At 39.9% G+C, this 12,542-nt stretch overlaps 1 protein-coding gene across 1 annotated transcript in view; it reads right to left on the minus strand.

Annotated features, from left to right (window-relative positions):
• HPSE2 (heparanase 2 (inactive)) overlaps positions 1-12,542 on the minus strand; it is a 165,632-nt gene that overhangs the window by 52,595 nt on the left and 100,495 nt on the right. The window lies entirely within an intron of this gene.

A 12,542-nucleotide genomic window follows, 5' to 3' on the forward strand; every position in this document is an offset into this window, starting at 1 on the left:
TTCGCGGGTGCGCGCAATTTTAAAGCTTGACATGTTTGGTGTCTATTTACCCGACGTGACCCGATCTTTTATATTTTACCAAAAAACTGGGTAATAATAAATGTTTCCTAACATAATGTAAAAAAAAACTTTAAAAAAAAAAAATTCTGTCATTTTTCCTAATTATAGTAAAAAATAAAAACCCCAGTGGTGATTAAATACCACCAAAATAAAGCTCTATCTGTCCCCAAAAAAAGGTATAAAATTCATTTCAGTACAGCGTTGCATGACGGAATAAACGTCAGTCAAAGTACCGCAGCGCTGAACACTGAAAAATGGCCTGGCCAGGAAGGGGGTCTAAACACCTGGTCTTGAAGTGGTTAAGGGAGGTTAGGCTGCCTCCTGACAAACCTGCATCCAATTTGATCTTTTGCCACATGTGCTCCAAGATGGAGACTCTCATACTTTAGAGGTAGGACCGCACTATATGGAGGTGCCTTGGCGCGGCTGTGCGGCTTTCACATTTTCTGCAGAAGACGTGTATCTAAACCTTTGTTTTTAACCTCAGCGGTGAGACAAGTTTTTTTGCATGCTGGCTGGTGAGTATGCCAGGAAAACTTTTTGCTATTACTGACAGATGCCCAACACTGAGCGGTAAGGAGGCCAGCCTTTAAAAATTGGCTATTCCATCTGTTATAGAAGAATCCAAATCATTTGTGCGGTGAAAGTATAATCCAAGTTTATTGAACATATACATGGCACTTGAGCAGCAAAAGGGAAATTGCTAAATTGTTTATATTTCAGGTTATATTTATACCACTCTTCTTATCTATGCAAGAAATTGATTACCATATGACATAACCCTCATTAATACTATCCAAACCTGGTTATGTAATATTCTAGACCTCCAAACGTTTGGGAATTTCCAGAAGACATTACCCATAACAAGCTGGTTAGGTACGGGAAAACGAAGCATTTGCCATCCCTAATTTCCAGCTACAATCCCATGTTTTGTTTCCTAATTTGTATTGAAATTGGAGTCCATCACGGGAGCTGACTTGGAGCAGTGACTACTTTACAACACACACAGGGACAATGTGGAACAAAAGTAGCCCCCCTCCAGAAGGAAGGACAGTGTCAGCACCAATTCAGAGATGATTTGAGGATCTACAGCCGAGTGATACACAAATAAGATTGCGCTCCAAAGGTGCCGGACCCTGCCGCACAACCTGCTGTGGCAAAAGGTATCAGGATAGTGAGTGGGAACAGATCAGGGAACTTCACTATTTTAAAGTACATATCAAAATTATTCAGTATATATACAGTATATATTATTCAATTATTTTCTTAACTGCAATACAGTGTTTCTCTTTAACCCCTTCGTGACGGGAGACGTACAGTGTACGTCTTGTCACTTTGTGCCTATATGACTGGCCACGTACACTGTACGTGACGAGTTATATCAGGCTTTGTAATGCCGGTATTTGCTGATTCTCAGCATTTAACAGTCATTCATTAATGTCTCAGTATTGAGGCATTAATTAATGAAATAATTAAGCTTTTTGTAAAAGCTTCTTCCTTTCATTAATGAAAGAATGAAGCCGTTACATGCAAATAGAGGACCGCAATTTGCGATCCCGTATTTGACAGCTCAAAATAGCAGAGAGGCAGCAGTGACTCACCTCACCTCTCTGCTATTTGTTTTGACAGCTCGAGAGCCCGATGTTTAGATACATTTCACTGAAAGGATACAATGTATATCTTTTGAGTGAAATGTATCATTTCTGATCGTCTAGGCACGATCAAAGAGCTTTTAGTGAGATCTGAATCTGACTAAAGTCAGGATCAGTCTCTAAGGTTATTATTAGCTGTTCCTAAGTTTGGATCAGCCTAATAGCCAAAAATAAAATAAAAAAGTTAATTTATCAAGCTGTCATAGTGATTGCTTGATATAAACTGACAAGAAAAAAAAAGTTTTTTTATTTTATTTTTATTTTTTTTACAAAGTGTAAAAAAATTAAAATAAAGTGTAAAACAAAATTAGGAAAATATAAATTATATATAAATATATTTTTTTATACTATAATTAATATAAAAAAATTCTAAAAAAAATAATAATAATCAAAACTTGTGAAAAAAGGGTTAGGTACACATATGTGATATAATTATATAGCCCTATCTGTCCTCTAAAAAACAATATATAATATGTGTGGGTACATTTAGTAAGAAAGTATATTACTGCTGTGGAAGAATCGCACAGCAAAAATGTAAAAAATGTGTCAGTCATTTATGAACAGAACCTGAAAACTAGCTCAGTCATGAAGGGGTTAAATGTAATGCCTTGACCTGCGATGTCAACTTTTATTCATGAAAATAGTCTTCGTATTGGCAGACAGACATTATAGTCAGCAGTCCTACTGTTTAGTGTTTTTATTTTAAATGAGCTGTTAATTCACTTTTGTTTTGTTCACATTTCCAAATTACTCATAAAATATGTGCACCAAATGGACACGGGTAACAACTTGACTGTATGTCAACAAACTATTGAGCAGAAATTATAAACTACAAGTTGCATAACAGTTGAAATAAGATATTAAACCAGACTGATTGCTGTTCCTGTGAGTCTAATCAGTGACCCTTCATTGCTAGAGTTCACATAGCTTTAAAACATGATTATCCAAAGCTATCTGAAAACATATTTCCATTGGTGTGTATGACTGTAAACCACCCGGGAAAACAGATTATTGGCACAGAAGGGAAGAAACTCGTCATAATCAAAACTAGAAGCCAATTCCTGTATTTTAGATCACCATGGAGGAGAAAATGTAGGAATAGGATCTACTGAAACCCAGTTTCCAAACCAGATAAACAAAAGCTAACTGTGAGTAGACTGCGGCTTCTGTTTCTTGATTGAACCATCTGCACATCACCAAGTATTACTTGTTAGGGTAACCACTAAACTATTTAAAGGGGTTCCTCTGTCCCCATCAAGTATAGTAAAGGAGATATAATGGTGTTTCCAGAGAATGATTACATCTCAGTCATGGGCCTACCAGGATTGACCTGCAACAGGACCTGCATGAAAATTATGGTACTGCTGCTCAAGGCCCTGGTAAAATGGGTAGGATTTTGAGTGAACGAGACATCTTGAAAATCATTTTTGTCAGGATGATTTGATAAGTATATTTGGTCACCCCAGAAATGCCTTTGATAGATAAATAATTCCTGAGATAATCATGTCACCATGCCTCTGCTGTGTTTTAATTCAAGAAGAACAATACAAACAGGGTTATTCACAATAGAGTGAAGAGTTAGGAGAAGAGAGGAGAAGTGAACACTCTAGGACAAAATAGCTGATTTGGAGAAATTCTCCAATTCAACTCACTTTCCAGTTCAGTTATGTTGTCCTAGATCAGGGGCGCCCACAATTTTTCATCTTGAGATCTACTTTTTAAATGACGAGCTCAATGAGATCTACCAACGAAAAAACACCTGCGTTCAGGGGCGTGGCGGTGCATTGAAGTCAATGACACCGCAGCCATGCCCCCAGTGCAATAGCCGCACCAGGAATGCAGGCACCATAGTGCCTGCATTCCAGTCCAGTTAGATCTGCAAAAATGCAGCATTTTTGCAGATCGCGCTGGACCAGAACGCAGGCACTAATGTGCCTGCATTCCTGGTGCGGGCGATTACACTGAGGACGGGGGGCATGGTGCCATTGACTTCAATGCACCGCCACGCCCCTGAACGCAGGGAGCCGGCCGGCCTGCGTTCCAATGCGTTCTACAGGCCGAACACTCTGGAACGCAGACTTTGTGGTGTGAACCGACCCTTTCTTCTCTCTCTCCTCACGCTCTCTGGCCTGTTTCTAACTGCTGTCTCTTCTCTCTCTCTCTGCTGTCTCTTCTCTCTCTCTGCTGTCTCTTCTCTCACTTTCTCTGCTGTCTTTCCCCTGTCTGTCTTTTCTTACCTCCACTGCAGCAGTTTCCCAAGTCTCCTCTCTCCTTCCCGTCTGCGGCGTCTGCCACATTCAGCCGCACGAGCACCGCGGTAGGACAGGACACAGGCCAGTGAGCCGATCGTGATCTACCAGTGTTCGCTTTGCGATCTACTGGTAGATCGCGATCTACCTAATGGGCACCCCTGTCCTAGATTGATCACTTCTCCTGCCTTCTCCAAACTCTTCACCCTTTTGTGAATAGACCTGAAAGTGTCAACTGTAAGTTACAGTTATTTCCTTCCTGTCCTTCGTTGGAAATGCTACTGCTGAGTTCTCAGTTATTATAAGTTCTCTCTTTATTTGCATTGAAACACAATATATTTGGCCCAATAGAATTCTATAAAGATGACTCCTTCAATTCAAACAATGGCAACAAGATTAGAAGTTAGCGGACAACGTGTCAACTATGAGAAGAGGGGGAATTAGCAGCAGCATTTTTAGTGAAGAGCATCATGTATGTGTAACTTACAAATACCTCCCAAACAACCTCCCCGTTCTTCTTTAATGCCAAAGAGTGTAACAACATAGGGTAGATTCCTGCATTAAACACATTCATATTTAAGGTCTTTACTGCCATTGAGGCCTGATCATGAAGCTGGACCGTAACAGACATCAGCTGATGTCACATTTTACACCCTATCTTACAATGAAAACCTGCACTGCTAATTTATGTGTACTATGTGTGTGTACAACTAACGCATTTGGGAAAAGAGGTTAAGTCTGAAGCAACTGATTCACAGACACAGCTGCAAAGAGCTTTTATTTAGCACTTGATATGATATGTGACATTATGTAGCAACACGTGGCAACTAAAAAGCTCCAAAGAGTTGACGCCCAAATTCAGGGACATAAGTAGAAATACCTGCCAAATTATTAAATGTGTCATGGGGGACAGGGTTAAAAATAAAAAAGGCATGTGAGAAACTTATGATAAAATGGATTGTCCAAAGGGGAGTATTCAGACCAATAAAGAACAAAAGCATAAATCACACTGGATAGTGCTTGTAACACTTTATTTATAAAGATATCATATAAGGTTCATAGAAACACTTTACAGAGGGTATATACGATCCAGAGCAATCCCACCGCGTGGCTCACACTATGCCTCAATCATCTTGTATGTGACAACTGTCATAGAGCCATCAGAGCCTGCTCTTCATTGATGAAAGATGATGCTCTGATAAAGGGGCACAACCCCAAAACCCACCTTGATGGAAAAAAAATGGAAAAACCCCATCTGGTGGTCAGCTCACAGGAAAATACTCAGTAGGTCATTGACTTCATAAAAGGTAGATTTTTATTAAACATCATTATATATGTTGATTTTTTTTTCCTGTGACCTGGGTACCTCTGTCACCAAATGATTTTTTTCCATCGAACTGCTCCACCACTTCAGTGTTTCACTCAGCTGCACTGAATATAGGTCCACCCAGAGCATCCAAATGTGACCAACCTCTCCCCCAAGGCCTCCATGGTGACATACTGTATGTGTTCCCCATATGCATTTTACTTAGGTTGCACCATTCCCATGGTCCCTTGCAACCTCACCAGATTTGAGTTATACATTTTTCACTTTCCTCTTCCTTCATTGCACTAATTTGTTTTTGCATCAAAATATTACACTAAGTGGAGAGTAGACATTTTTTAGGTCATCTTTTGTGATTACTGAAGGGGGAAGGTGGCAGCATCCCTGACTCCCCTTTGTATACATGATTACTCTGAGCAATATGTCATATGTAAAATGTTAAATCTTGTGTTAGACATTAGGTTTGATGATTGCTCTGCATGGTTGTATACTGGCCATGGATTCCATTTTAAAGGGTCTGGTGCACCCTATGTTGCACACATTGTTACCTAGGAACTGGCCCTGAATCGTACTTGTTGATGTCAGCGTGCAACTGCCAGTCAGGAGCACCTTAAAAAAGAAGCTTAGTGGGACTGGTGTCACACATAGAGGGAGCCTGCCAGAGAGAGGAATAAGTTAGGTATTATACCTTATTCCTTTACCCCCAGACTTAACAAGCATTACACCTTTGTAGTGTGGGGAAGGGGGGGGGGGGGTTGGGAAGTTTTTGTGTATTTCCCCAGAGATGAGCTTTACATGAACACCAAGGTGAATACAAAAACCTCCCATGACCTCTCCAATCACCATATCACATCAGTGAACTTTACATGATGTTCTGGAGCATTAAGGGCACAATTGATTTTCTAACTTCTTAATCCCTTCTCTGGAGAATGGTACAAAATGCACAGCTCAGCACATTTAGATCAGCTAAAGCTATCCAGAAGGCAAAGGGTGCTCCTACTCCTTTTTAGGTCCATGATTGTAATACATTACTAAGTAGCTACTTTTCTTCCCCATGGTCCCTGTGTGTGTTGTAAAGTAGCCACTGTTCTCAGCCTGCTCCCACGATACTCTACAATCTCAAAATTAGTCTAATCATTTGTACTGAGACTGTAGTCCATCACACAGGGACCACAGGAAACAAAAGTAGCCACCCTCCATAAGGAAGGACAGTGCCAGCACCAATTCAGAGATGATTTGAGGATCTACAGCCGAATGATACACAAATAAGATACATTTCTGTTAATAGTTAAGGTACTTGAGTGTATTTTTAATATTAAACTTCTGAGTTTAGTGTCACTTTGATATTCCTTTTTTAACAAAGGTAAACTTACACATTCTATTGCAAGACACAAACAACTAAACAGCAAACTATGCCATAACAAAGCATCATGCTAAACATTATTAATATATTTATATCTAACTAATAATGGCTTCTACAGCTTGAAGAAATAGGTTTCCAAATGGATGTGACATTTAGAAGCCATCTCGGCTTTTTACAGACATGCAGTAATGTTCTAGCTAATGGATTTGTGTTCATAGTTAAAAGATGAAATGACAGCATGTTTCTAGCTTCTGCAATAAAATATGGTTACTTACTTGTCACTGATGTTCTCCACAGATCTACTCTTTAGAACAATGCCGCACTTCCGTGGACCTGGTTAGAACTGATGCTGTACAATTTCAACAGTGTAAGGGTGGGTATGGACGTATGTGTCAGCCAGCATCAGCCCCTTTTTCCCCAAACGCGTTGCTCCCATGCTACCGCCTTCAGTTTCACCTTTGACCGGCTGTTGGACCAAGGGGATCTGAAGATAAAGTGGAGTATGTTGGGTAAGTGCAGGTTTGTAGAGATGATCAATGCAGAGAACATCAGTCACAAGTAATTATAGAATGGGAGGGGTGAGCAACTGTACTTTCTATGTAGAGGAAAGATCACACATTTACATTTGCATAATTCACATCAGAGGTTAGATTTAATTTATTAAGATATCTACAAACAATACTTTCTCCCATCTGCTGGCATAAATAAATAAATATCTAAAGTATATAAGTATACAGGTATCTGCATTGTACTGTATTTCATGAAAATGTGACTTGTAGTCTCTAAAAGCCCAACATTTAGATCTACAAATAGACTTTCTAAATAAGTTTGCCTCAGATTCTCAAATTGGGAGGGTTACTAGTAAGCTGTTCATCCAAAAACATTTCATTATAATTTTGGGTACAGCCTGGAAGGGTTATAACTTCTGTCAGATTTGTATGGCTTGTGTAACTGTAAAGGTGAGGAGCGCTGGACTGCTAGGTATGTTGTAACATGTCATATTAGTAGGCAGCTCTCTAGTCCTAACTACCCTTTTAAGCAGTCGTTGTGAAATCGTGAAGGAAGATTGAAGGATAAAAGTGTCACTCCTTGGTAGATGTCCAGAATAAGTTTTGTATACATTACTTTACATTTTTAGGATACATTTTTGTGAAGGCAAATAAAACGTATTCCGAACATCTACCAGAAGATTGGTGGTTTTATCTTCCAACCTTCCTTCCTTGGCTATCTGGATACCCTCAGAAAGTGAGGGTGAATACAAATAACAGGAAGGGGGGGGGGCGGGATGTCTCAATAGGGACATCTGTTCTGGGCACAACGATCAAAGATAGGACTGACTTTGGGGAAATATCATCTCTCTTTCTATTGTGTCTATGGAAGCAAGCATTTATTTCCAGCATTGATATGGTTTGCCAAACTAAGACAGCTGTCATTAAATGATAAACCCTTGTGCACTATCATGGGGTTTCTGCATTGTTATCCCTACTTAACTTTCTAAATAAAATAGAATCAATCACATGTTTTATATGCTTTTATATCAATTTAGCACTACCACATTGCTTTGAAGTAAATGAGCCAGAATCAAACAAAACAACAAAAGACTATTAACCTCCCTGGCGGTATGATTATGTCAGGAATTTTGTGCCAAAAGCGGTACATTGTTTTTCATGGAAATTTGTTTGTTTATATTGTAGGCCTGTAATTCTTAGTAAATCTTAGGAATAACTCACCTAAATCTGTCCAAACAAGAGTCCAGTAGACATCCCAGGTATGATAAAGTTTGAAACACGAAATTAAAAAATTATAATATAATAAATTATAAATAATTATAAGAAATTATAATATAATAAATAATTATAAAAAATTATAATATAATAATATAAAAAAATGGTCCAGTAAATGGGAATTCTGGGGGCGCAGCCTGATCCGTATCACAGTCAATAGAGTACCAAGTTCGCACATCACTGAGCTCGGTCGCAGAATCATCGCTGTTTTAGGTCAAAAGCGGTTTTAGACCAGGTAGAAAACAGCGATAGTAAATTAGAACTACTTGCAGAATTGAGTGATAGCGATTCGTTGGGAAATTCCTCAACAGACACTGAAAGTGAGGACAGCGAGGATTCTGCGACCGAGCTCAGTGATGTGCGAACTTGGTACTTTATTTACTGTGGTACGGATCAGGCAACGCCCCCAGAATTCCCATTTACTGGACCATTTTTTTAATTATTTTATTATAATTTTTTATAATTATTTATTATATTATAATTTCTTATAATTGTGAAAAAGTGTCAGGCAGGGCACTGGACAAAGCTCTAGGGACAAAATTGAAGTGAAATAGTTTGATACATAAGTGTAATCATAGCAGATTACATTGTATTGTGTGTATTCTGTGTACATTACAACTTTTCACTTTTGAATTTCCCGCCGGCTGTGACGCTCGAAAACGAAACTAAAAGTTAGATGCCGGCTTTTAGTTTCATTTTCGAGCCGCGTACAGCAGAGGACGCCGCGGGCTCGCAGGGACAAGGTGAGTGTCACTTTTCTCTGCAGCCCCGAGTCTGGCTCGGGGTTACTGCTCCTAGCATTGAAAATTCACCCCAAGCCAGACTCAGGATTACCGCTAGGGAGGTTAAAAGATGAGGCTTAGTTGTTAGATCTAAGGAGGCTAAGGAAACACATGAGACAGAAAGTGATGACATTTACTAATTTTGAAAGTTGTCATTAGAACAAGAGGTGAGAGAAAATCTTCCACTGTGGACATCTGTTCCAATGACAACTGTCAGGGATACCGGCACAGGTGACCCCACACCTGCGCAGGTACCCACACAGGCAGACCAAACACTTATGACCACACCGGACAGGGCAGAATGTATTATATACAGTTTAATAAACAGCAAACTAAACAACACCCAAAAGCAAACATAAATAAGTAACATCAACCAGACTACAAGCAGGTAATGGCAACAGGAGGACAAGCAGGTAATGGCAACAGGAGGAAAGGCAGGTAATGGCAACAAGAGGACAAGCAGGTAATGGCAACAAGAGGTATCTAGGACTGCAAATGGGTAACCGGGCTCGGGACACAAACAGGGTACAGGACTGGTAACAGGACTCTGGACGGAAAGCAGGGTTCACCGGAACTGGGGACTCAGGGTTCAAGTTTCAGGAAACAGGAAACGATACTGAGCCCTCATCCTGCAGGGAGGGTTTAAATATCCTCCCAGGAAGCACCAGGTGATGGCTAAGTACTGGCAGCTGGGAAACACCCGCAGGTGAGCACTGGAGTTGCAGGTCTCAGCTCCTTCGCCACCTAGAGGTGCTCTGGATCCTAACAACAACTGTCTAAGAAGGGAATTCACCTCACTTTGGGAGATATCCTTTATCTTTGTAGCGTCATTGGAACAGGAACTCAAAGTGACACTAAACTTGGGAGTTAAATCTTAAAAATGCATTTAAGTACTTTACCTATTAACAAAACGGTATCTTATTTGTGTATCACTCGCTGTAGAACCTCATATCATCTCTGAATTGGTGCTGACACTGTCCTTCCTTCTGGAGGGGGGCTACTTTTGTTCCCCATGGTCCCTGTGTGTGTTGAAAAGTAGCCACCGCTCCAAGCTCACTCCCGTGATAGACCACAATCTCAATTCAAATTAGAAAACTAAACATGAGATTGTAGTCCATCACAGGAGCAAGCTTGAAGCGGTGGCTACTTTACAACACACACAGGGACCATGGGGAACAAAAGTAGCCCCCCTCCAGAAGGAAGGACAGTGCCATCACCAATTCAGAGATGATTTGAGGATCTACAGCTGAATCATGTACAAAGAAGATACATTTATATTATTAGTTAGGGCACTTGAATGCATTTGGAAGATTTAACTCCTGAGTGTAGTGCCACTTTAAGGAGAATCTAAAAGAAAAAATAAACATAGATAAAAATCTACACCAGAAATTCACAATATTGTTATGTTTGTTTAATAGGACAGATCAAAGGTTAAATGATCAACCATTCCATGCAGAATAACTCAGCATTATTTCGCTTTTCAGCAGTTATAGTTGCCGATCAGCTTCCACCATTTACTGTTCTTTGCACATTACTCGTTATTTTCTTATGTAAGTCCATATGCTGTAGAAAAGATCAAATTTGTTTTAATGTTTAGGTGATAACACCTCTATTCGAAATATATGCAGCATGTTTTCCAAGAGCACGCAGGCATGAGTCAGTCTAAGATGAGCAATCCGAGTATTTTCGCTGTAATTTCGGCAAAGTCGGTTGTGTTATTTATCACAATTCAAATTCTGCTTCGAAAACAACATGGTGTTTGTGCTGTACGAAGTAGAGCGTGCGCTCTAAAGCAAATATTAGCATTCAGCAAACTTTGCTTGTTACTTCTGCCAAAACAGTGATTTGTGAGTTCATTAGTTAAGTAATAACCATTGGCTTTGGGATCCCTGTACAGCCATAAAGCAGAAATGGGAAGTACTCTGGTTTAGAACTAGATGACAGATAAAATTCAACAGAGCTTAGCTCTGTGTCCTGCCACGTTTATGAAGAAATAAATGTATCTGGCCCCAGATTTCAGGGGGGGTAGAAACATCGCCATGTAAATTAGGTGTGACGAAAAATAAACGGATACGTGGATAGGATGTTAAGGAACATATTGTGCAGAACACAAAAAACACAACACTGAAGATGCTTTGCATCTTTAAAGTGTATCTAAACCCAAGAACAAAGATGTGATATATTGCAGCTTACCGGTCCTCAGATGTTGAAGCTGCTTTAGTTTTAATTTTTTAGGTTTTATTTTCATTTTATTTTTACTTTGTGATTCAACCCAGTAACACATTTCCTGTCCTAACGTGACAACTTTCACCCATTATACTGATGGAGAAAACGTGTCATCACCCTAGGGCAGGAAACGTATTGGGGCTACAGAACATTATCCTCTATAACATGGAGGTTTTCTGTAGCCCACAGAGAGAACTGGGAACAATACCACAGTTTGCACAGCTGCAAAGCACATAAAATGTCTGTCAGGATCAACATGTATTTTTTATACTTCCCAAATAAATATAACAAAATGATTTATAGGGTTGCACAGATACTTTTCGAGTACCAGTGCCGATACTTGGCATTTTCACCAGGGTTGCAGCGGTTGCAGCTGGGACCTGGCTCTGGCGCTCCACTACTGTCCTGAAATCATTAGTCTGTATTGTTTTAGAAAAACTGTCACATGACAATAAACAAAAATGTATCAGTACTTGTATCTGTGAGGACTTGGGCAAGTACCAGTACTCGTACTCACAAAACTGGTATCTGTGCATCCCTTTATTTATATGTATAAAAACAAAATCGTACATTAAAACAGAGATGTACAAATCCCAGGAGCTACGTGTGCTCCTTACAAATTACAGCAGCCGCCTAATTTTTGAATTTGTCAATTATTTGAATAGTGTAGTCTTAGAGCTCAAAAGTATCGGTACATGTACTCGTACTTGTACCGAGTACTGTACTTGGTATCTGTGCAACCCTAATTTATATGATATATTCAACAGATCAAAAGGTAGCAAAGAGAAGTTCATTGTTAGGGTTTAGATACACTTTAAAGCCCATCTCTGGGCGAACAGCAAACTTACCTATGAAGCGGGGCTGCCCCCATAGGTGCTGATTTTTGTCTAGGTGATGCCATTAAAGCCGTTTTACATACCTGATCCTGTGTCCCACCGGCTCCCTCCAGGCTGGACTGGTCCCCAGAGCGTTTTTCCCCTTTGCTCCAGAGGTCTAAGAACCACTGATGTCATTACATCAAATGCAGGTCCATTGACTTACATCACACATGAAGATGCCGAGGGACATTCCAACATCCAGAGCAGAGGGGGGGGGGGAGGGA

This window comes from Nanorana parkeri, unplaced genomic scaffold, assembly GCF_000935625.1.
Source record: "Nanorana parkeri isolate BGI_ZX_2015 unplaced genomic scaffold, ASM93562v1 scaffold2, whole genome shotgun sequence".
NCBI classification, from domain to species: Eukaryota; Metazoa; Chordata; class Amphibia; order Anura; family Dicroglossidae; genus Nanorana; species Nanorana parkeri.